This window comes from Protopterus annectens, chromosome 1.part0 (genome assembly GCF_019279795.1).
Source record: "Protopterus annectens isolate FY-2018-M chromosome 1.part0, PAN1.0, whole genome shotgun sequence".
Taxonomy (NCBI): domain Eukaryota; kingdom Metazoa; phylum Chordata; order Ceratodontiformes; family Protopteridae; genus Protopterus; species Protopterus annectens.
In genome coordinates, this window is record NC_056725.1 from 1,855,444,217 (window position 1) to 1,855,471,227 (window position 27,011).

General features: G+C 38.0%; 1 protein-coding gene across 2 annotated transcripts in view; it reads right to left on the reverse strand.

Moving 5' to 3' along the window:
• The window catches only part of OSMR (oncostatin M receptor), a 1,030,877-nt gene that overhangs the window by 619,338 nt on the left and 384,528 nt on the right, over window positions 1–27,011 (reverse strand). The window lies entirely within an intron of this gene.

The window sequence follows — 27,011 nt, forward strand, 5'->3', positions numbered from 1 at the left end:
TGTTCCCCTGCAGAAAAAAAAATGATGTTTTCTTTGTTTTTTTTTTAAGTTTTGCATGCATTGTGATTAATTAATTAAGTAGATCCATATATATATATATATATATATATATATATATATATATATATATATATGTATGGAGCTACTTCACTTCACTGAAAACTCATTTTACCGAATTTCATTTCACCGAGACCAAATCGCCGAAAGCTCAAATCACTGACAACTGATTTGACGGAGTCTCATTTCACTAAAATAAGTAGTGGCAGTGTATATGCCCTTTACCCCACTGTAGTGTGATCCTTGAGTTAGTATATATAGTTAGGGGGGTTGTGTGGGGGGACAGCCCCCCAAATTGGGGGTGTGTGGGAGCATAGCCCCGCCTAGTTTGGTTAAAAACTACTTACCCACTTAACAGAAACTGGACAATATAAAACCAAGCTAGGTGAGGTGCTACGCCCCCGACACCCCCCCAATGTGGGGGGCTGTGCCCCCCCACTCCCCTAACTATATGTATCCTAACTCCAGGATCACGCTACAGTGGGGAAAAGGGCATAAACACTGCCTCTACTAATTTCAGTGAAATGAGATTTGGTCAAATGTGTTTTCAGTGATTTGAGCTTTTGGCGATTTGGTCTCGGTGAAATGAGTTTTTAGCGAAGTGAAGTAGATTCATATGTATATATATATATATATATATATATATATATATATATATATATGGGAAACATACATATAATCAAATGTTCACAATGTTATGCTGGCAGAAGTGATCAAAACTTATTTTATTGCTTCTTCTGGTGTTAAGTCTGCGCAGGATGGTGAATAGCGGGGATCAACGAATTTGCCCTTTCAACACTGTATGCAGAGCAATCTGAGAGTTAATATATATAATTATCAGGGGGGTGAGGGGTGCAGGGGTTCCCCCCTGCAAAAAAAAAATGAGTATTTTTTTGTTTTTGTATTCTTTTGGCTTTTGATCTTTTGGGAATTGACATTTAGTTATTCGATATTTATGAACTTCAATATTGTGAAATTTTATATATATATATATATATATATATATATATATATATATATATATATATATATATATATATATATATATATATATATATATATATCAAAGCCCGCACACACACACACACACACACACACACACACACACACACACACACACACACACACACACACACACATATATATATATATATATTTAAAATTGTGTGCCCATCCATGTCATTTCCTTTTGTAAAAAAAAATAGTACTTATTTTTTTTTATTTGTGTTTGTGACTTTAGAAGTGTTACTGTTTTGACTAGCAATTTCTCAAGGTTTCAGGTGTTTTTGGTTTGAATAATCGGTGTTGATTAAACAAGATGTGATTATTAATAATGGGCATTCCATAAGGTGGTAAGAGAGAGCAGCATCCTTGGACAAGGAAAGGTGCTTTGGCTAATTTGTTGCCATCTGAGGGGCCTTACTAGTCCATTTCTTCACTTGAAAACTGAGATTTGAGTGTTGGGGAATGCAACAGATTTTGGTCCTTAGAGATCCTTATCACAACCCACCTAATCTATCCCCAGTAGGTGTATTACAGAGTCACAATGGGTACCTGGTCAGGGAGAGACATGAATGCTGCAACACATTTACTACCCCATCTTAGAGGTGTACACACACTGCTTAAAGAATGTGGGCCTGCCTGGCCTCTTCTTCTAGCAATCTCCCATTGCTAGAAAGTATCACTAATGTGGTCAGCCTAGATGTCTCTCTCTCCCTTAATAGACAAATTGCTCTCAGCCATTAAAGCCCATCCTTCTTCTCAGCCACTCTAATGATCGTGTCACTGGTTGATTATGTACCTTTTGGGTTGTAGCTAGGGCTTCATTCCACTACAACATGGGATTGGCCTAAGCAATGAGGGCACTTAAAATATGAATGGGACCATTACAAACATCATTACAGACTAATACAGAATTAATGACTAGAGTCATAAATCCATTAGTGATATGCATCAGGGTGTTACTGTTTTGACATAGATGAATGATCAAAAGTGAAAACAAACTTTGACAACAGGCTTAAGAAGCGTGAAATATCATATTGCATACATAAACAAAGTCTTGTATGTGCTGAATATTCTCAGGAAATGCAAGTATGTTTTTTATATACATTATTTTTCTTTCCTGTTGCCTGTGACCATCAATCCCCCTATATTTCAGCCAGTCCATTCTTTCTGCATGGACAAGAGATGGCCACAGTAAACATAATATAGGTATCTTTCAGGGAGTTTTTATGTTATGGCCTTAACACACCCCTGGCTGGGAGGACATGCAACCTGTATCACCTCTAGGGCTACTGTGTCTTCCTCATGTCAGTGCATTCTTCTGTGCATGTGCAGGGAAGGCTTCTACCAGACACTGGCTTAGTGAGACAAATGCATGCCCCCAGATCACAATCACATCCATTGCCCCTTGAAGGATTATGGCAACCTGTGACCTGTTCCACTCCTTTCCTGCAAGGATAGGAATGTTTATCTGCTCTATGTCAATTCTAACACCCAAGCTGCTAATCAAACCTGGCTCACTTGGGTCATAGTCAGGGCTTTATCAGAGCTGTCTCGGTGAATGCCTGCATTTCATCGACTTTATGTACTATATAACTGTGAAGGGGTGAATGGGGTAGCTGCCACCATGGGCAAGCTATTAGGGGGAATGACTGACAATTGCTGATGGGGCAAGAGTACAGTACCTGCATTCATTTAAAAAGCTGCTGGTGATTTCCTGGTTTATTTAATGAATACCAGTATTGTGTTTGAAGTTTTAGGAGCTCAGCATATTAATAACTGCAGTAAGGAGTTTACTTGCTACATTTATAGTTGTGTGAAGACATTTTTTAGTTCTCTTTGAGAAGACCTTTTTTGATTTTTACTTCTCATCCTTTTTTTTTGTCTTCAGCTTTGGGTTGAGAGGGGGCACCAGTCTATGGAGCTGTCCAGCATGTTAGATAACCTGGATTTGGCTGTGACTATAGGTGTACACAGGTCTACTTGAGTAGACTGAAAAACCATTAAGGCAAAACTTATTTGATCGAGATGAGTATGCAGAATCCTTACTTTAATGAACTTTCACATCACTGGAATTGTAATCCGGAAAGAAACCGGTTGGCCAACATGTGGAAATTTGCCCTTTTCCCCACTATTGTGCGATCTCTGAGTTGGTATATTTAGTTGGGGGTGTGTGTGGCGGGGTTTGACATGCTTCAGTCTGTTTGTTTTGTACTGTTGGCCAACTGGTTTCTTTCCTGGATTAAATTTCTGGGGATGTATAAGTTCATTAATGTGAGGATTCGACATACTCATCTTGATCAAGTAAGTTTTGATTTAATTTACTCAAGTAGTCCGTTTACACATAGTGCCACCTTTAAGCTCTTACTCTCTAAAAAACGTAGCATTATTGGCTGTTGTTCATTACTAAATATTTTTCACTCAATAAAATAAATTTGTATTAAAATGTAGTCATAACAGAGATGGGGTGGGCAAGAAAGGAAAACAGATGAATTGAAGGGAAGAGGAATGTCATTTAGGCAAATATACTGTACAGCTTAAAATTGGGAAACAGCTATTTACAAAGGCTTATGAAGTGAGTTGTAAATGCTAATATACACACAATAGTCTGAATTTCTGCATTTTAAGTTTTTGCACATTAAAAGTAAAATTCTCCCTTTTAATTTATTACATCATCTAGTATCTGCATGCATTTGTTCTGAAATTATGGCTAATAACATAGCTAACCTAAGCTAATATTTGACATTAATATTGTCAACATTATGTCATATATGTAAAGTAAGAATTTCATTATTATATAGTTGATTGAGCAATGTTAGCCATTCCTCCTTTGTTGGGAAATGTGCGGTTTTCCATCTTCTACTATTACATGTACTTATGACTGCCAATAACACCCAAAGCATGGAATGCTGAATAATTTATTAACACATGCTAGGATGAAGGTATTAAAATTTCAGTTTGGTAAGATACAATCAAATCACCTAACCACAAACTATGAAAACACTTTTGAATCTATAGCCTGAAATTCTTCATGTAGGACCTCTCAATATCGTAAAATATTTTGGAGTATAACCTACCACAGTATGTAGAGGAAACAACAGACAGAGATAGAGACTCCACTTAGTTTTTTGTTCTTCTAAACTCATGTCCTGTTTGAGTTATTTAAGGAATGGCAGAACAAAAAAAGGCTAATATACAATAAATTCTGCTTGCATTTCCTTGAACTAGTATTGAACTTGGTAAGGTTTAAACCAACTCAAGCAGTGAAACACATCCACCTACATGTTATAGAGGGTTGCTAATGAACCAGACATCATAAGGTCCTAAACAGTTTCTTTACTTACATTCTACATTTTTTCCCTACATGCTGAAGCTAATACTTGTAAAATGAGACATTTAAGATGTGTTATTCTGAGCAAAATCTGATAGTTTAACTCCGGCAGCTTTCAAGAATTCACAAATCTATCCATCATATTATGGGGAAATATTCTGCAAGCCTTGAGGAGATGAAAGCCAAGTACACAGCTGGAAATAGATTAAAAGGGTATATACCAACCAAGTCATGCACCTTTCATTAGTAACACAATTATACTTTTTAAATGTCTGATGGCAAGTTTCTTAAAGGTTGCTATGTCATTATATACTGCTGTTACATTTTTATATGAATCTGTATACATGCTGCTGCTTTGTACATTTCTCATTTGGGGAGATGAGTTCAAGTTTGTTTTGGAAAACATAAAAGGCAATGCTGCAGTTCATGTCATAATGTTTCTTTCCTACCAACTTTTCAAACCTCATTTCTGCATCTCTACCTCAGCAGCAGCACCAGGATGCTCCTGCTAGATCCCACCAAACCTCTGAAATGAACATAGTTTCAGTCCATCAGTAACATTTTATTCATTTATACTGGATAACACCTTCTGGTTTAGTAGCACAGTAAAAGTACACAGCATAAGTTGTTAATGATACAGCATGCGTGATTCTAAATGCTTCATTGTGTTGTGTCACAGTACATCAGCTATAAACTGACAGATCACTATGTGCTCATGTGTAACCCAGAAAATATAAGACAGCAAGCTGAAATGTATATGTGCACAGACAGTCTCCGACAACATATGTAGCAATAGTATATACTTACCAGAGAATGACATATTACTGGGATACCTATACCGTTATTCGGAAATGCTGCACCAACATTACCTTTAACCTTGCAGATGCACCCCCAAATTTCCTCTTTTTTAATAGGGTTTTATCATATCATCATATCATTGGGGTATTTTAGAAAAAGATTAATTCCTTAATATAAGAGCAAATGAGTATCTCATGTTTTTTTATTCGAAAGGTAGACGTATAAGAGATTTCTTGGTGCATGGCAAGTTTCAGCTGCCTATAAGTCATAGGAGTTTGGGGGTAGGTGCAACAGGTACTTTCCCTTGTGGAAAGTGCAGTTGTTGCCAGTATGTAGTAAAAAGTTTTGATAAAATTAATGAAAAGAATTTTACATGTAAAGGGAGATTTTCCTGTAACAGTACTGGAATAGTTTATGGTTTGAAATGTCCCTGTGGTAAAGTATAAACAGGGGAAAGTAAAAGAAGTTTCAAACAAAGGTTGAAGGAACATGTTAAGGATGTTAAGAAGGGCAAAGAAGAAAGTCCTGTTGCATTACATTTTAAAGAATGTCACAGTGGAAATATACAAGACTTGCAAGCTACAGTATTGGGGCAGGGACAACAAATGTATGACTTTGATATGAAGACAACTTTGGAAGTTATACTCAACTTTAATTCTGAAGTTTAACACTTTAATTCCATATGGAATGAATCAAGAATGTCATTGGAAATGTTTTCTTTAATTCATTTAAGTTTATGATTGGTTAATTGTTTGCAATCATGCTATTTAAAGATAGAATATGTGAAGTAGGGACACACTCTGTAAAGGCTGAAGAGCCGAGGCGCTAGAGGAGTCTGCATTTTATGCTTTGTAGTTGCTGCTAAACAGATTTTATTGGATCCAGTGTGCGCTTATGTTACCAGTTTTGTTGGACTACATTGTGGATCTACTACTGGACTGGACTATAATTTTAATAAAATATAAGGGTAATCACTGGCTTCTTTCCTTGTGCGGTGGTGGGTTTTATTACTTATTTGTAAACACTCACATTTTATTCTTCATTAAATAATGTAAGGTATAAAGTAATTATTAGTCAAAGATAAAGTTACATGGTAACCTCATTAATCTTTATTCCCTCTGTGTTTCTGACCTGTAAGTGCACAGATTCTCCATAGGCAATTTATATACATTTTGCCTCCCTACCTGCTGACCATCAGCTCCTTCCTATTTGTGTTGACACCATTCATTTTCCAGTCAGTGGTGACCATCCCACTGTCCAGGCTGAAAGTCATCTGGAGGGAGGCATTGTTCAAATAGTCAGTGAAGATTGTCTCTGCCCTGTTTAACTCACGGCTTCTGTCTTGCTGCAGGGAAGGTAAATGTACTTATCCAATCCAATGGTCTGTGGGTCTCTGATCTCACCTCCCCAGGACAAGGGCTTTCCACATTCATGGGTAAGACCCTAATTGTCTTTATACCACAAAAATGCCAAGTGTTGTGCCCCAATAGCCATATGACACGGCAGAGTTCAAGGATATTTCTCTTAAAGGGACAGTCCCAGAGTTCAAAATTCGGGTCCACTCTATAATGGACCAAAGTCATGCCCAGTTTGCCACATCATTAACATTCCCACCCACGGTGTCCTTTTGCTATTACAGATCCTGTAAATAATAAATTTCAGTCCTATTCTTGCTCCCACTGTCAATTACCCTTCGTTTTTAGTGTCCTATCGCAGAATGTCCAGATTTTGCCTCATAGTTTTGGTCCATTTCTCATAAATTGTCATTAGAAAATAAAGACTGACATTTCAGTTTCCAATTTCATATTCTTGAGAACATTCACACTAATGCAAAACCTGTGATTCTATAAACTTTATAAGTTTGTAAGAGCAATATTTAAAAATGTTGGGATTTCTGGAGCTAACAGGCTGAGAGGTATGCAACTAATTTATTTTTTTTTTTAGAACGATCGTTCATTGCGGTTCGTTTCTATAGCAACCACAATGAATGATCATAAAAATAAACTTTTATTGGCCATAGCAGCTGTTTCCCCTATTATTCTAGGATTTGTCTGGAATACTTGCTCTAAGAGGCTGGGTGCAGCAGTTAGCATTATCCCTCACAACAAGAGTTTTCTTTGGTACGATTCTGTGCGGAGTCTGCCTGTCCTCCCTATGTTCGCCTGGGTTTCTCCGGGTGCTCAGGTTTCCTCACACACTCCAAAGACGTGCATCTGGAGTGTTTCTCCCCGGTCCTCCGCTGAAAGTGGGCTCCGTCCCAGTTGGACTTTCGCAGTAAACAAATGTTAAATAAATAAAGATCTGGGTGTTTTCTCCCCCCAGGGCCTCCACTGAAAAATGGGTACATGCCCAGTGAGATTTTCCCAGTAAATAAATGTAATGGCATTGCAGTTGTAGAGTTTGAATCAGCTGATGTGATTAAAAACAGAAATGGGGAAAATAGCATAAGTTCATTTGTAACTTCTTTCTCTGGCAGGAGTATATAATAGGTTGATTGACATCCGCGTGGGTGGTATGTTTTATACTTTTCAAAGTAAAAGGGTTTAATATGCAACTCTATTAAAGCAATGGTAGAAGGGCTATAGTTGTTTTAACAACTTGATGCAGTTTGCAGTTATGAAGTGTACACACAAACATGCATTATCACCACAGATATTGAAGCCAATGACTTAATGGGATTTTTTTCTTTCATGTTTACCGTTCTTATTCACAAAGGTTAAGAAATATATATGCCTCATATCTAGTATCCCCTTTTAAAGTTAAAAACTATGTATCTGTGATAGTTGACTATTATGTTAATTGGCTGGGTATCTTCAAATCCTCCCCATCTGTCTTGTATTGCCCTCCTTGAGGCTGTGGGCAGTTCTTGAATGTGTGTTATTGGTTAGTCTTGTAATTGGCTGCTGGCTGACTGCCTAGTGCTTATCTTAGAGAGGATCAATTGAAATTTTCATGTAACATCTTTCTGAAATATGAGAAGCATGTTACAGATGACACTTTTCTGTACTTCAATCGAAACCCCCCCCTTTCAGACCTATTGTAGATGGAAGGGGGTCTATAACGTATGCGTGTGCCAAATATGTAGGCAGTGTGTTTAAACCTCTCATTGAGCAAGAACCTCAAATTTGTAAAGATTCATGGAGTTTTCTCCACAGCATTAACAACTTTCCTTTTGATCCTCACTATCTGTTTCTTACCATCGATGTGAAGGATCTTTATACAGTCATCCCACAAAGATTGGGTTTGGAATGGATCAGAGAATTTTTGGTAGGTAGGAAAGTTAATGATAACACTATATATCTTGTTGAAACTCTGTTAGAATTGGTACTAACTTACAACTTCATGGTATTTGATGGTAACATCTATTTACAAACTTCGGGAGTAGCCATGGGCTCCCCTTGTGGTGGTTGTTTCGCCAATTGTATTATGGCCCATTGGGAACGAACACTACTATTCAATGAACCTTTGTTTAAAAACTATGTCGCCTGGTACACAAGGTACCAGGATGACATGTTCTTACTGTGGAATGGGCCATTAGAAGTTGTACCATCCTTTATTTCTAGAATTTCTGAATTGACAGATTTTCTGGAATTCACATATGAAGTACATGCTAACACTATTAACTTTTTGGACATCAAGTTATTTAAAGATAATGTTAACTCTAGATACAAAAGCGTTATCTACAGAAAACCGACATACTCTAACGCTTTCTTACATTATACTAACTGTCATCCTTACCATCAGAAAAAAGCTGTTGTCAAAGGTCAGATGGTGAGGGCAGCTAGGATGATATCTGATGAAAGTGATTTCATCGAAGAGTGCAATAACCTTAGTTCTATGTTCACTAATAGAGGCTATCCAAGTTCCTTAATTACTGACATTAGAGTTGAGGTTATTCAGAAAAAAAGAACTGGTTATTTTAGACCAATTCTCTCGAATGAAATTGAGGTGCTTATCTCAGACCCTAACGTTCATAGTGAAGCTATTATTAACATCAACAAATTAGAGTTCAGAACGAGCTTCTTATGTACCTATAGTTTGGATCATATATTCATTAGGAATATTTTACATAAAAATTGGGCATTAATTCTTGAAGATCTTAATTTGCTTACTTGTTTTGGGTTAAAGCCTAAAATTACATTTCGAAGAGGTATTAATTTAAAAACACTATTGGAAGCCAAGAGAAGTAATGTTAACAAACGAAGCTTAGGTATGAGTAAATGTGGCGCTTGTCGCCAATGTAGATCTGTTAATGTGGGCACCAAAGTCATGGTAAGAGATGGAATTTTTAACATTATGGGTAATTATAATTGTGATACTAAATCAGTTGTTTACATTGCTAACTGTGTGAAATGCGCTGCTTTTTATATTGGTAAAACTGAGCAAAAGTTAAAGCAGCGCATTTATGAACACAACTATGCTATTTCCAAGAAAGATCCCACTAATGCTTTAGCACGCCACACCTCAGTATATGAGGACCATACCTTTAAGTTTATGGTCTTAAAACATATCCAAGATGACCTTAGAGCAGGTCCTTGGCAAGTTCTTCTTAAAAAAGAGGAATTATTTTGGCAAATTCGAACAGCTGCATATTTGTCACCTGGACTTAATGAGTTTGTATCCATTGCCTGTGTGCTCAAACATTTGGCGTTGCGAAGATAACTTTAAGTGTGTGTGTATGTGTGTGTGTGTATATATATATATATATATATATATATATATATTTTTTTTTTTTTTAATATCTTTGTTAATATGTTTAATACTTTTTTTAAACATTTTGTTATATATTCGTTATTATTTTTAAGTTGTTGAAGTTTAAGAAACTAATATAGGTTAAGATTAATAGTCTTGCATTTAGAACAATTGTTTTGTAAGGCTTTAGGTTGTCAATGTGTTATTTTCGGTGTGGGTTATTTTCATGAATGAGGGCATGTTTAAAAGTGTATTGCTGCTTTAAAACTTTAATTGTAATTAATTCCATTAACTGATTGATTTTTTAAAAAAAGTTTTTATACAACTGTTTTGGTATGTAGTAGTTTGTCTGAAGAAGGGAAGATACAAGTTTTCCCAAAAGCGCTTATTAAATTTGTTCGTGTATTTTGGTGTTTGCTCCTGGTTCTTCGCTTTTGTGTTTTCAATAGTTGACTATTATGTTAATTGGCTGGGTATCTTCAAATCCTCCCCATCTGTCTTGTATTGCCCTCCTTGAGGCTGCGGGCAGTTCTTGAATGTGTGTTATTGGTTAGTCTTGTAATTGGCTGCTGGCTGACTGCCTAGTGCTTATCTTAGAGAGGATCAATTGAAATGTTCATGTAACATCTTTCTGAAATATGAGAAGCATGTTACAGATGACACTTTTCTGTACTTGGTAGTCTGTTAAAGATGCCAGTATTTGTGTTTGGGAAGAAAAAAGAATAATATTTCTGAACAGCTGATTTAGGAATTAAACAGTGTGCCATACAGTTATGTATCTGGTTGGAACTGTTCTTTGCATATCTCTGTGGAGTAATTAAAGGACATAGAAGTATTTTGTGGTTGCTGTTACCTTTCAGTATCAAAAGGCCTTAGTGACCTAAATAGACTGTTCCCACTCGCAACTTGAGATTACCACTCAGTGTCCTTGTTGAGTAATCCAGTAAAAGATATTGTCATATTAAGAGGCTTAATAAATAATTGACAGAGACAGCAAAATTGTTTGAATTCTATAAGGTCTGTACTGACAACTGAGTTTTCTGGAACTTTTGTATACCGTATGACATGCTCATCATTGTTGCTATTTTGTTAACATCTAAAGATGTATCTATATATCTAACACCCCTTTTTAAAGCTAAAAAATGTGTATATAATAAGTGTACATTATGTTAAATTGATCTCTCTATGTTTACCTTAATACTATGCTTTTAGTTTGGTCTTATTATTTATCGTCAACCCCTCATTTGTCTATACAGAGACTAATTCCCTCATCCTCCAGCCCCCCCATAAAAACTCAAACAACTCATCCACCAAAAAAGGAGGGCTGTCATTCCTCTAAAAGCGTTATTATTCTAGGAGGCATTAACATTTTAGGCCCCCTGTAAACATGAAGTCAGTGTTTTTCTCACAAGCCAAAACATAATGCAAATTCTTAGGGTCTTTATCACGTTATCGAAAACCCGTATCATCGAACACTAGAAGACCGACACATATAGTGTGAACTATATTAACGGTAAACGTACAAAACTGTGAAATGTGAAATGTCGAAGTGTCATGGTTGGCCCGTCTGTGGTATAGCTCCGTAAGGTAAGTGTGCGTTAGTTGCGGACCTTAGGGTTAGGGTGCGGGTTAAGGTAAGTGCATAGATAGGTAATGTATGTAAGGTTTAGTGTAGGGTTATAAGTAGGGTTTTGTTAACTGTATGTGTGTGGATTATTTGTTTTGTTTGGGTATATGTCTGTAGGGTACGTGTGCGATAGTTACGGACCTTAGGATTAGGGTGCGGGTTAAGGTAAGTGCATGGATAGTAACGTATGTAAGGTTTAGTTTAGGGTTAGAAGTAGGGTTTGGTTTGTGTATGTATGTGTTTTATTTATTATGTTTGGGTATGTAGTATGTAGCGCGCGGTGGTGTTGGCCGGCTATGATGGCTCAAGATTTGAAAATTCGCGGTTTAGGGTGTTCGGCATATTTGCAGTTCAGGCTATGTATGTCGGTGTGTTCGATTATATGGGTTTTCGATAACGTAATATAGACCCAAATTCTTAGGGGTCCCACCAGTCAAAATTTCAAAACAAACAAACACTTCCTTTTTGATATAAGTTTAACCAATTTCCCAAACCAGATGTCATTATTGACCTGGCCCATACCTTTCAGCGACAATTCCCAAGTCATAGTAACTGTAATAGAAATTAAACTAACTTTCACAGACAGGTTATTGACTTTACAGGTAAAGCACTTCCCAACCATCTTCAGAATTTACAAATCTAGAACAAATTTTAAGGTAATTACAGAACTTAAAATTGCATAGAGAATCAGGGTATAGCCAGGCAACAATGGAAACGATCTCCAAATGAAGAAACTAGGGGAAAATTCATAAACCACAGAAGTCTTAGTGAGAAAACTGTTAGTCAGCTTTAAGCAGCCTGCCTTTAATCACAATTCACTGCCCTTCTCAACCATCCCAAACAGTTCTGGACACTTTTAAAATTTTGTGGCTGGTAATTATTTGCTTATGATTTATTATCTCAGGAGAGGGTATTTATCCACATCTAACTGGGCAGATCACTTAGGACATTACCATTTTGTGTTTTTTATTATTTTTTGTCTATACATCAAGTGACACAGTTAACTGTTGTGTTGGTTCCTATTTATATCTATGCTGGGGCACTACTTTACCAAGATGAAAGCAGTGGGCACTTGGAGAATTCTACCAGCTTTCCCCAGGAAACCCGGATGAAAGCTGTTGCGAATTGCAGAACAGTACCAGTCTTCCCTGGGAGTCTGAGGTGTGTGTATGTTTATATGTATGTGTGAGGGTGCACTGAACAATACCAATATTCACAGATAGAGTGGGGAGAAAGGGGTCTGGTTGTTAGATCAGTGACTGTGCTCTCAGAGTGGTCACTGTGTAGTCCTAGTCTGAGTGTACATCTTGAAAGCCCATACTCAGGCCAGCAGCTTGTAGTCCTTGTATGCTTTTGTGCCAGGTTACATTTGGTTGATGAATCAAATTTGAGGGCACTTTCTTTTTGCTTTGACCTGTTGAGTTTCAGTAGTGTGTCCCAAGAGACCATCCCTCTTTTGACCATGAAACCTGTCTGGGGCAGTGGAACAAATCCCTGTATCATAACCTGCTGTTTCTCACATATCTGGCATGGCATTTGGTTGGCAGTGGTGGGAGTCAAACCCTATCAGTGCCAGCACATGAAACTTTCATATCTGCTCAAAACAAACCTACAATGATGCATCCCACTCCAACCCAGAGAAACTGTAGCTAATATCTTTGCTGATGTATCCCATTTCAACCCAGAAATTATAGCTAATATCCTTGATGATAAATTTAGCTCCAAGTTCGGGTCTCCCACACACTTCATCTCCTGCACAATTTTGCCCCTGACTCTACCACCTATTATCATCCTCGATCAGGTGGGTCTGTTTCCAAAACTAAAAACACCAGCTGCATGGTCCTGGTAATAGACTTTGCTGTCTGTTTGCAATCTCTCCTAAATCTGTTTAACATCAGTACTGGTACTTTTGCATGAGCTTGATGGTGGAATAAGGTGACATTTAGGTTACTTCTTGGTGGACTGTGCATCTTCTCACAGTGTTTTGGATTAACATTATATCCATGGAGCATATTTGTTCAAAGGAAAGTAGCCAGCTCCTTTCCAAGAAATATAGTACTTTGCGGGGAAGAGATATTCCCCAGTCAGAGCAGCATATGGGCAAAGCAGTGCTGTTTACAGCTTTCAGTCCTTCAGAGTAACTGCAGTGCTTTGCAGTTATACTGGATTAGGATTCATCCTTTTGACGATTGCCTGTTTTTCTTAGGGTCTGACCAGACAGTAAGTCTCTATTGGATTTGTGTTCACTTTACATGCTCAGACTTGGGGCAGGGCAGTGTAATTTGAATGGCTCCTTTTCTTCCTCTTGAAAGCAGTGGTATATTTTCTGTGTGTCAGGAGTTGACAGGACTACACAGCATCCAGAGCAGTATGACCTTTTGCCATAGCAGCTAGGTGTTCATGGCAGAGAATTTGCAAGATTAGCCTGGTACCGTGTGACCAGACTGTCCTTTGCAGGTGGGGAACAGTAGGTTTTACATTGGACCAGTGTACACGGTAGTTTCCCCTGAGATTACTTAGCTAGCAGAAAGCTACATGTTGGAATCTTTTTTTTTGGGAGGGGGGGCAGTGATGTTTGTGGATATATTTCTCAAATATACCCCCCCATGAGAATTAGCTAGGGGGTTGTCCTATTAGTTATTGAAGAATGAAGGGTGAATTCTCCTTAGGCAGATACTGAAGGTAAGTACTGACCAGCTTGGAGAGGTCAGTCTTCATTAACTATCCCTCCCTCTATTACTGCCTTTGGGTAGAGGAAAGCTGATTGTTATTATCCTTTACTTCGCTTTTTATTTTGCTCAAAGTGTACAAAATGGAGAGAAGCGGTACTGGGTATCATAGGAAAAAGAGGTCTTTATGTAGCTTGTGGTAGTGACACCTGCTGACATGAGCATGTGCTGCGTGCTAAGTCCTGTCTGTAAACAAAGATTGAAGTCATCTAGCATTACATTAAGTACATCAATGTCATTTACGCCCTTTTCCAGTCTTCACTTTTAATCAAGTTTACACAACCATATTGTGTGTTGCAAAGTATATTTATCTTTCATCTGATTTCTGTCAAAGAAATGTAACATGCTCTGCAAATATCAAAGATTTCAAAGTTGCACGCTTCTTTAAAGCTTGTGTATTTCCATTTGAATTACTTTTCACATGGTTGAGTCATTGGTACAAACTGCATAATCTGTACACCCTAGTACTTAATTCTCTCTGAAATGTCATTTGTTGAATGATGTGACTCCTTTCTCTGTTATTAAAAGTTATCCAGAGTTTCTTAGTAGCATCAATTACTCTATAGGAGGGGGCAGGCTGGACTTGTGCATTGATGGATATCCATAGTCTGATGAAGCACTGGACAGTGTAATTCAAGGCTTTGTTCTTCGCCTCTCTGGTCCTTTACCTGAGTCCAGCTGTCACCCATTTATGGATAAATATGAAAGCCATCTTGCCCAAGTTGTGCAAATATCACTGTCAAGCATTCTGTAAATTATCTTGGAGCAGTGGAGCCATGGAAAGACCAGAAGACAAGAAGGCAAATTGCCATGCTCTGGCCACACAAGGAGCCTGAGAATTTTTCTGTACTGCTTGAATATGGGGGTATGCAGGCATGCATCTTTCATATCCAGTGTGACCATAAGTGCTTCAGTATGTGGAAGAGGAAGAAGGGACTGGAGGGTAAGTATCATGAACAATGAAGAAGGGACTGGAGGGTAAGTATCATGAAAAATGAAGAAGGGACTGGAGGAGAAGTATCATGAACAATTTTTACCACATGAAACTTGTTTATCGTTCAGAGGTCCATTGATGGTCTCCAGAGTCCATCCATTCTGAGCACTAGTTATTGTCTAAAGTAAAACCATTGCCTTTCCTCACAAAAAAAGACAAGATAGTTTCTCTATAGATGCCAAAACTATTAGGTCTTTTAGAACTGGTTTTACTAAGATATTCTTGTATAGGTTCATAGGATGATACTAGACTATTGGCCTGGAGGCCCTTATAAGCCTAGCCAAGAATTTCACCCATGTTCCCACAAAGTCAGCACCTGTTTTCCCTGTCCAGCAGAGACACAGGTGGGATCCCAGGGGTATATTTTCTGTTTCCCATCGAGTCATCCAGGTTCCTCTTAAAGATAGCTAGTGAGGTACTCTGACATAGAGAGGAAGTCTATTCCACAGATGGGAGAGTGGGAAAATGTAAACATTCTTATAAAAGGTTAAATAGCACTAAATTTTCTTTTCATAGGAAGTTACTAAGCTAATGGCCCTAGGGACCTTACTAGCCTACCCTTATTTCCATGATCAGCACCTATTTCCCCCTATGAAAGTGAGAATCAAACCGTGTAACCTGTGTCTGCAAGGTAAACACCTTGACCATTATACCAATGCCTCAACATACTCATGATCCCTGGTATCTTAAGTTTACTCCTTTGTGTTTTAAGCTTTTATGATCCCTCATGCAATGGCTCATCATCAGTTTGAACCAGTGAGCTGTTTTACTATATGGATTGTTTTGCTTTTTCCCCATTTTTTTATTATTACATAAGATGGAGACCCAGAAAAAAAGTCCTTGTCTAGTGCAATATTTAATATTTGCCTTTGGCATTCACATGTAAAGGATGAGTCCTCACCCATGTATTACATTTGCTGGCAGAGCACAGGTGTCAGTCAGGCTATAACTGCAAGTTGTCTATCTGTCCTAATAACTAAGATTTTTGAGACCACTGATTTGTTTGGTCAGGAATTTTCAGAGGTCTCTCAAGCTGAATGAGATGTTCAGGCATATGCATGCTAAAAGGAGCATTATATTCAATAACAGGTCTAATGAAATATGACTAAAGGGAAATTATGAATTCTTTGGATCTAAACAATTTGTCTTTAGAAACTAGATATGCCACATAGAAGGCTTTTCCAGCTACTGTGCAGGCATTCTTGCCAAAAGATAAGGAATTGTCAACAATCGTGACTAGATTCCTAGTAGAAGTGACTGATTGGAGGGATGTGTCACCTATATGGCATGAGAAAATATTTTGCTTTCAAAAAGTAACCATACAAATTTAAGTTGATATCCTTGTCCTTTCCACCTGTTGTTAATATGGTCGAACTTATGTTGGAGTGATAGTGAGTCAACGGAAGATCAAATAGCAACAGCCAATTTACAGGCATCTGGAAAACATAGATAACCAGAGGCCAGGAATGTTGGACTGAAGGCTTGAGAATTTAGATGTCAGATAAGATAGGGTCCACCATTGAGCCTGAAGTGGACTACTGGTAACTTTTTTTGCTGTCAGAAGTACCACCTTCAGCTATAACCAAATGAGTTCTGCCAGACAACCACTTAGCTATCCATTGCACAACATATGCTCAGATCTACAGGTCTATCAATAATGCCTGCATTGAGAATAACACTAAAGGCATTGACCAGTTCCAGATATGTTTGTTCAGCATAACTACCATCCACTGCTTCAGTAACTTTAAAAACATTGATGCATTTACAGAGGTAGGATCTTCATTTAGCAAAGAAGAATTGATGAGGATCCACGGTTAGGAGATTTTCAGTATTTAGATTTATGTGATCTAACATGATTTGTTCTCTTTTTATATAATTTATTTTTTGGGTATTCTACCATAGGGACTTGCTTTTTTTACATTTCTCATTATATTTGTTTCAGATGGAGACCATATTTTCAGACTAACTAATTGGCAGTAGAAGTCAGAACCATAGGCAACAGCTTTAGCAATGGAGGGATTATAGTGGAATTTATTTAGGTCATCAAATGACTGAAGAAGATCTACTTTTGATAAATCACTAAACACAGAGCCATTTGCTGGAGGAGTACTGCCAGTTTCAAAGAAAGAGATCACAGATTTATGGTCTGATTTTACAAGGGCAGATGTTATGTATATGGAGATGTGCAAGAAACGGACATATTTGTAAGGACAACAACAGGGTATCAGGGTCCCTTGTAGGATGGTTAACTATTTGTATAAGGGAGTTAGTATTTATAATGTCAAGGAAGTGATGGGCATGCTGACTACTTGTAATGTAGGCTTGCACTTTTATTGATAGATAACTGATGTCCCCCAGAAAAAAAAGCTATTGAGTTAATAGGAATTTCAGCTATGCCATGGCGTGAAAATGGCTATCATGTTCAGAAAAGAAAATATAGGTTGTTCTATAGCTAGCTATGAAATGGTAATAAATCTTTAGTGTGTTTTGGATACTGGACATTTAGATGTTCAAATCTGTTGTCCAGAAAAATCTGTCATGAGGTGACGATATCCTTACCAAATACTATTATTCCACCCACACCTGCCAGTAGGTCTGAAGATATGATGAGCATTAATGCCAGAATGTGAGTACCTATATTGCTTTGAAACCATGTCTCTGTATCTATACATATATAACTGTGTTAAAGTTGCAGGACAGCCTCCAGGCCAGTCATTTTTTTTTGTTAAGACTCCTGGCTGTGAGTAGACCCACTTAGTGTGTTACAAATTAGAATTTTCCTGGTTGGAATGCCTGGTAGATGCAATCTGGCTAAATGCACTATGGGAACATCAAAGGTTTTAGCCAAAATGTCAAAGCCTTGGTAAGAGAAGTGCAGATCATCAAGTTTCCTGTTTTCTCATATTCTATTGGCTGTGCTGGTCATTGTGGAATTTTCTTTGCCCCTTCTGTAGACATCCTGATAGCACTAGGTATTTTAAGATAGTGTTGCAACTGTCACATGCTTACTGAAACCACTGGTACCTCAGAGCAATTCAATATGTGAGAGGTCTAAGTATTTATTCACTTATTTATGTGTTTAACATTTGTTTACCAGGAAAATATGACTGGGACAGAGCCCATTTTCAGCAGAGGCCCAGGGAGAAAGACTCCAGACATGTCTTTGAAATGTGGGAGGAAACCCATTCAAAAGCTTGGAGGATGTGCAGACTCCACACAGAAGTCACCCTAACTGAGAATTGAACTGGAGAACCTCATGCTGTGAGGCAACAGTGTAAACCACTGCACCACTGCATCATCCAGGCTTTGTAGTGGCTGTTTATGTAGACTTTATCTTTGAAACTGGAGGCCAACTTCTCACTTCAGAACACATTCTTTTAGCATGCCATACATACTCACACAGCACAAAACAGATCAACTAAACCACCTAACAGTGAGGTTATTAATAGAACACTGCCTAAGCCTCCTAGGCTGAGGACTAAGAAATGTCAGCCATTATTTCAGATGGCAACATACCGATCTCCACTCTGAACACATAAAGCCAGTACATCTACATCTTAAAGTCATAAGAGTGCATACTGTTGCGATGATTGCTCATTGTTTGCCTCTTATCTGCCCTGACTCCCTCCCAAATGGCACTCTCCTCTTGCTTTCTACTGTGAAGTCTGAGCAACATATTCATTCAGTGCCTCTGCATTTTCCCTCTCTTTTGTGATCTTTCCCCAGTCTTTGCTAAACCCAAACAGATCAGCTTCTCCCTTCCTTCTTTCTGCTAATCATACCTCTCAACCTCTTAGTGCAAGAAATCTGGACAAAGCCTTACAAAAATGAGGGGACAAAGACCCATAAATAGGAACAGCTTTCCAATATTGCTCTTATAAATTTAAAAAAGTTGTTAGAGTAACAGGGTTTGTATTAACATACATTTTCTGAAGCATTTAAAGTCTGAAACTCAAATGTATGGCATTATTTAGTGACTACACTCCTCAGATCATCCCAGGAATTTGCCAGAAGACCACAAATTTTATGAGGAATAGACAGAAAATATGAGGCAAAAATATGGACATTCTGCAAAAATCTGTGGCAGTTGAGAGGTATGCTGCTGATCCCTTTGGCTTTCTTCCTATCAGCTTTCATATCGACATAAGCTTTTGCTGCCCTTAACATATTTGTAACTTTTTTGTAGCTTTTTGTACAGTGCCCCATTACATCTTTCTAACTCATATAGGCTTTTTATTTTGCCCTAAACAATAGTCTTACATTCCTTAATAGCTACATTAAACTTATTTTGTTTTTGTCTTTTTGCTTCTTCCACACACCATTTTTCAGAACCCTGAATACTGTCCCTAACCCATTCCCATTGTATGTTTACTCCATTAAGCCATTCACACTTTCTTAACTCATCTTAAACTATCTCCCAGCACAGCATAAGCCACTCTTCAAAAGTCCCACATTGTGGCCTTTTCTTTTTCTTTCATTTTTTTAATACTCTTCTACTATACTCTAAACTGCACATTGGCATTATCACTTTTGGCTAACGCTGCATTAACAAAGATGTTTATGACAACCAGTGGTGGCTGGTGACTTCAAATCAAAGGGGAGCTGCAGGAGACAGCTGAATGGGTGGGGCCAATGGGAAGGAGTGTGGCCCACTAGAAAGGGGCAGAGCTATGTTCAAAAGCACAAAAACTGGGACTTTAATTAAATATGCTAACCTGGGTACCAAACCGTCATTATGCAAGTCCAATCAACACAAAATTAAATGGTGAAGAAAAAAAATATTTCAATGCACTGGCTATGTGACTACTTACTTAATATCTAGATGGAAACAAAATGGTTGTGAGGCATGAAAAAATAAATTACTTTTTAAATACATTACTGGAATGCCAGTCAAAATAAAGTATAAAAAAAAACAAGCAGCACTCAACTCAAACCACTTCTTGTACTGCAGTTCTAATTATAGTTTATATTCAGCTTTATAAAAGTACCAAGTAACATGCTGAAAGTAGCAATCTCTGTGATACCGATTACCCCCACTTGTAAAAATGTTTCTTATCCAAAAAAGACCTGCTGCGGTGCTGCCTGACAACAACTATCTACTTGTTTCATGGGGAAAACATAAGCAAAGTAAAAAATGAACAGCAAACAAGAAACAAGTTCAAGATAAATTGTTTAAAGGATTACTGCATAGGTTATGGGCCACATATGACAGATTAGCATTCTGTTTAATTTACGGGTAAAGCCTGCAAAGATGACTACAAGTCTCCAACAAATGTAATGAGCTTCTGAAAATACTGTAATCCTGTCCTTTATTACAAATACTGTCATATGCATTTCAATACCTAAGGCTTATACATTATCTAGCTATGTAAATATTCTCTGCATGTCAACAACAAAAAGACTTTCAATGTTGATAATTCTTTAAAAGTATGCTTATTAAAGCTTACTTGCATCTTACAATCTCAGACAAGCTTACCTGATGGTAATTAAACCATTGCTACTTAAACGCAGAGCAACATACACTGGAACAGCATGCATTTTCTGAATAATAATAATAAGCATAAATCAACAGTATAAGAATATGACAGAAAACCAGAACATTCTGCAAAATCAAAGATAAATGAAAAGCCACTGTAGTACCTGTGTCTACCTTGGATGGGGGGATATTTTGCACACTTATACTGCATAACTGCTTCTCGCCTTGCTTGGACACATCCAGAGTCACTACATGGGGGAGTGGGGTGCAACAAGTAAGTCACAATTTGAAATGTCATTGGCTGATGGTGATGGCCCTGACACATTTGTCATACTGTCACCCTCAGAGCATAGAAATCTGGACAAAGCCATAAATAAAAGTGGGAAATCTGAAACTCAAATGTCTGTCATTATTTTCTAACTTCAGTCTTTAATGATTTGCCACTAATTCACCAGAAAACCACAATTTTATGAAAAACTGACCAAAAATGTGATGCACAAATCTGTATACACACACACAGGCTCTTTGCCTCCATGGGTGCTGCTAACATACATATACTGTGAAAGACAGAATGGTGAGGGCTGCACAGAATGAAATAAGCACAAAGCACACATAAAACCCCAAACTGGGGCACACACTTTTAAGTGGGAGATTCAGAAACACCACTTCACTAGAATACAAGGCTGCATGTTTGAAACACAATACTAAACAAACTAAATGACATAGGCAAAAATATATTTACAAACCAGTTACCATTTATATATTATCCAGCACTTATTTTCTTTCTTTGCAACCATCGTTAGTCCAGCTGCTCCAGTATTGCCTAGGGATATATTTTAATGTGCTTCAGTGATTATGACACAATTAAATATAGGGGCAGGTTTGAATTCCTGACTAACCAGATTTCATTCTTAACAGTTTATGGCTTACAATCATATCTCTAAATTGCTAGAACATATATAAAACACAGACTGACAGTCTTACATTACCTCGTGGTGCAAGAAATCTAGACAAAGTCAGAAAACATGGGGTACAAAGGAAAGGACCAAAATAGGGAGAGGTTTTAAATATTGCTCTTATAAACTTGCAAAGTTGCTAGAATAACAGGTTACCCATTAGCATGTTTTTTTCTGAGAAACATGAAATCTAAAACTCAAATATCTGTCATTATTATTAACTTCAGTCCTAAACGATTTGCCAGAAAACTAGAGATTTTATGACAAGCAGACCAAAGAAATTATCCAAAAATCTGGACATTCTGTGAAAATCTAGACAGTTGTCAATCAGTCCATCAGTATACTACTAGAAACATTTAATATTTATTTTAGTTTGTTTACTGGGGTAGTACACTGATCACCATAGACGATTTGCAGGCACAGCTTGGGGGAACACAAAAATAATATAGTTCCAACATACTAAAGAAAAACTTAGCCTTAACTCTAAAATAATGTGCATCATCAAAGAAACACTCTGCAAATTCCCCTGAAATAATTCCATGAAGGAACTAACCAGCACACTGAAACAAACCCTAAAAGTGGTGAACATTCCACAACAAATGCACAACATTATGATCAAAAGATCTCAGATGAGCATTTTCTGAAAATAATGCTTTATGCATGGGCTGTGGGAGTATCCAAACCCCTATCATACATCTGCATTTTATTATTGTCAAGCATTCCCATGCAACAGAGGAATGGGAAATAAATAATTGGTCCTGAACAAATAAAAAAAAAAACAGTACTTTCCTAGTGTTTTTTGAAAAATATTGGAGAGAAGTGATATTTTTAAAGATACTGGCTGAATATGTTTGGGGTTTACTATGAATAATTGCATCTTGTTTAATTAGCACACATCCGAAAATATCCACATCCTGGGGAGGTCACTACTGAAAACATCAGACCCGGGGGGGGGGGGGGCAAGACCCAATGCCCTGAAATATATCAGTAGATTTTCCTTTTATCTGATTCAAGCACTTGTAATTTAGGAATGTAGAAATCAGTTTCCATTTTTGCAGTTATATATCCACATTTCTGGTCCACACCCTCATTACAGTTATTTACAACAGATATAAAAACAGCCTATGTCAACACAATTAACATCAACAATAACATAGTTGAGCTTGAGGTCTGGCTATGTTAATGCCAAAACACTGTCTTTTACCAATATATTGATAAAATCAACACCCTAAAAACCAGAAGAAGGTAAATATAATTTTCCATCCGAAGCGTGTGCACAAGACTGAGGGGGAAGCCATCCTCTTATGCTGAGTTTTAAGAAAAGTAAATGATTTAAAATTGAGGAAACAGGACTCAGGTAGCATAGAATCATAAAAAGGCAGTTATGTCCAACAACTGGTTAGTTATTTGACTGGATAACTGTGAGACTATGTCAGAAATGGACTATAAACATTTAATTTATCACACTGATTGCAGAGCTAATGACAATTAATGGTGTAGAAAGGATATGAAGATTTTGCAAAAATGGTATTATAGCACTCTAGTATATACCAGAAATGGGTCTATATCACATTGCTGAATTAGGAAAAGAGTGAACGGCTACAATATCAAAAACGCCGTTAATCAAAGTAGTTCTAGTGTGGGGCTGCACCCCCGTGCCCCCACACCCCCTGCTAATTATATATACCAACTCCAAGATCACACGACAGTGAGGAAGGGGCAAATATTTCAATCCCCACTGTACCACAACCGTACAAAACACATTTCGATGAATGCATTTTTGATATTGTAGCCGTTCGCTCTTTTCCCAATTTGACAATGTGATATAGAGCCCCAAAACCTGCCTTGCTTTGTAAGAGTAGTGTAAAGTGCACTAAGTGGAGAAAACAGAACCCTCAACAACTCAAAGATGTGTATTGGTTAAGTGTCAGAAGAGTTAAAAGACTTATTTCACTGCAAGAAAAACAGATGCAGTAATACATGAAAAACATTCTGAAATATATAACAGGAAAAAAAAAACATTCTTAAATTTCAGCAAAATAAGCTGACTCAATTAGAACCTAAACAAGTTGCCTACATCATAATACTGATCTGATGCAAGAAAGTTTACGCATCCACAATCACACTTTTCAGTTTGCCAAATGATTATATAATGTGTATGCAATCAGTGCATACATACCAACTTACCAAGACAGAAAAGAGTAAAAGTGCAAGTCAGTCAGTGCACTCAGCTGTCAGATTAGTGCCTTCTTTCACTAGTGTGTCAGTCAGTCCGACCAAACGAAGTTAGGTTAGGATACTCTCCATATCCGTATGCTAAATGCTGTAAGTCAGTGTAAATCAAACAAGTTAAGGACTGCCTGTACTGATGGTTTCTCACTCTTTTCCCAGCATGCAAAATGTGGGAAGAGTGTGAGAACCAATCAGTAGCCATTCAGTCCATCCACGTCACATACGTGCCTGCGGATGTTGCAGTCAAAACTCCTTCCATTTCTATGTGGTTACAAACTGCATAGACTTCTGGGCATCACACTGATGCCTTCTCTCTTTAATCCGGACTGCTTTTACAGCAGTCTGAATTTACAGAAACTATTTTTTTTTTTAATTAAAACCTGGAACTCGCCGAGCATGTGCATTTCTGGGACTTCAATGAGATAGTCGGACTCGCATCTAAGTAAGCGGTCAGCCAGCAGTATACAGTAGTATTACTGTATATAAAAGAGAAAAAAGCAAATATTTTATTTTTAAAATGTTCTTCATTTTTCCTTTCTTGCTGGGGGGGGGGGGGCAAGCTACCACTGATGTCAACCTCTGCTTTGTGTAGGACAACAACCAGAATTCTGTTCTTTCTGGTATTGCACCAACTGGCTTTGGCATTTCTGTTCCAGTAACTCAATCAAGGTCCACTCCTCTACCATCAGTGTCAGAACCTCACAGTTTGCTTGTGGCAGATTCAGTTCTCCAAATGTATTATCCTCTTTTACCTTCCCTCTGTTGTATTCTTGTATACAGGTTCTGTGGTGGGACCTCTCTTGTTTGGTATCTACTATTCTGAAGTAAAAGCCAATACCACAGGGCTCTGGCTAGCTAAGCTTACAGACAAGTACGTGCTAGGAGCAGTCATTGTATCCACAAAGGACTTAGCCATCCTGCAGGAAGGTTTGTCACACATACATAACTGGTGCCAAAATCCTGGACACATGCTAAAAGCAAAAAAATATTATTGTAGCTTTTGGGAAGTCATATATCCCAGGGAACTACATCATTAATGAGATCCATCTAAGAGTTGACCCACTTGTTTGGGATTTAGGGAACTTATATGGACAATGACCTAATTTTTGACCAGCATCTGAACATTGTTGTAAGAATTATATTGCACAGCTTATAAAAAAGGGATTATGTCTAGATCTACGGATGTCATTGTCCCCCTTTACTCAGCCCTTATTAGGCCAATCATTGAATACAATGCTCCCTTTGGCATGCATCTGTCCAGACACATGCAAAAACTGGAACACCCAGAGAGATACCTCCCTAAAAGGTTGCAAGGCCTAAACAACATGTCCTACATGGGGCAACTTAAACCCATGTCACTATATTTAGTATCCTGCAGACTGCTAATAGGTGACCTATGTCTGCCATACAAGGCATCCACCAACCCAATTACTGATGGATTTACTCCACATTGACAAGCCAAATGGTATTGTTAATACTTGGTCTAGGGATCTAAACCTCTTCTGCAACATCATCAAAACAGTTTGGAGGAACAGGTATATCTCTCAGAGGATACTGCTGCTCTTGAACAGATTACCCACCCATATAAAACAAAATTAATTCCTGTCCATATTCAAGCATAACTTGGATCAAAGGATGTGAAAAAGAAAATTTACCCCAGGACTGTAAAAGGATAAAAGCAGCTCCTAAGTTCTTAAATGCTTTATTCCATGCATGGGTCCCCTCAAATTATCTATGGTATCATCATCATCAGCCCCCTTTTTTTCCATTTTCTACATGGGGTCGGGGGATCATGATAACTGTCGCCATCTTTCTCAATTCAATGCAATATTCCTGCCTTCTTTGACACTCATGCCTGACTGTCACAGATCTTCTGTCACACAATCCAGCCACCTCTTTGCTGGACATCCTCTTTTCCTCTTTGCTGGACATCCTCTTTTCCTCTTACCTTCTTCCTGTCTGTCCCAATATCTTCTTCACCAGATTGTCTTCCACTTTTCTGCACGTGTCCAAACCACTGCAATCTGTTCTCTTTGATCTTTTCTGCAATTCAAGCTAATTTGGCTTCTGCTCTTATGTTCTCATTTCTTTGTCTGTCGCACAGTGTGCATCTTACCACCCTTCTCAGGCACTTCATTTCCATCACCTCTAGCTTGTTCATCTGCTCTGCCTTTACTGCCCATCTTTCTGTATCATGCAGCATTACTGGTCGCACCATGGTCTTGTACACCTTAATTTTCAGCTTCTTTTGCATTCTTCTGTCATATACTACACCTGACACTCTATGCCAGTTGGCTGCAGCCCCTCTGATTCTAGCTATGACCTCTATATTTATACTTCCCTTCTTCTCAACCACCTCTCTTACATACTTGAAGCTATTTACCTGTTCCACTATCTTCCCTTCTATGTCAAGTCTCAACTTCTTCTAATTTCCCCAGTTTGCTGCCATTACCACTGTCTTATCTGTGCTTAATTTCATCCCATGTGCCTTCAGTTTTGCATTCCATTGCTCTATACTTTGCTTTAGTTTTTGCTCAGAGTCTGTCTGTAATGCCACATCATTTGCACACAGCAGCTTTGTTAATCTGCCCCCTCCAACCTGCTTGTTAATGTAGCCCATCACCAGCATGAACAGCAGTGGCCTCAGAGCTGAACCCTGGTGTACACCCACTCCCACTGGCAACCCCTGTGTGAGGCCGAACACTGTTCGTATTTGAGTCATTGGGTCCTTGTATATAGCCTGCACTAATTCTACCACTCTTTCATTAGGAATAATATATAATTATTGACCACTGGATGGATAAGGCCAATCTCTAACCAAATGGGATAAGTTAATTTGAGTATAAAAAAGGGAAATTGTCTAGGCTTAAAAGGACCCTCAAGGAAAACGTTGTACTTACCTATGAACCTTTTGTCACCTCCAGTCTCTCCTCCACTTCTCCTATTGAGGCTTATGGATGAGATATTCCCTTCCTGCACTAGCATTTGAAATTTTCAAATCCTGACAGATTCCTATCTTCCAGGATCATATCCCTCTTCTTCCACCCTACTCCTTTTCTCTGTCCTCATTTCTTTCATTCTACCCCCTTGACATGTCTCTAGGCCAGTACAAAGCAG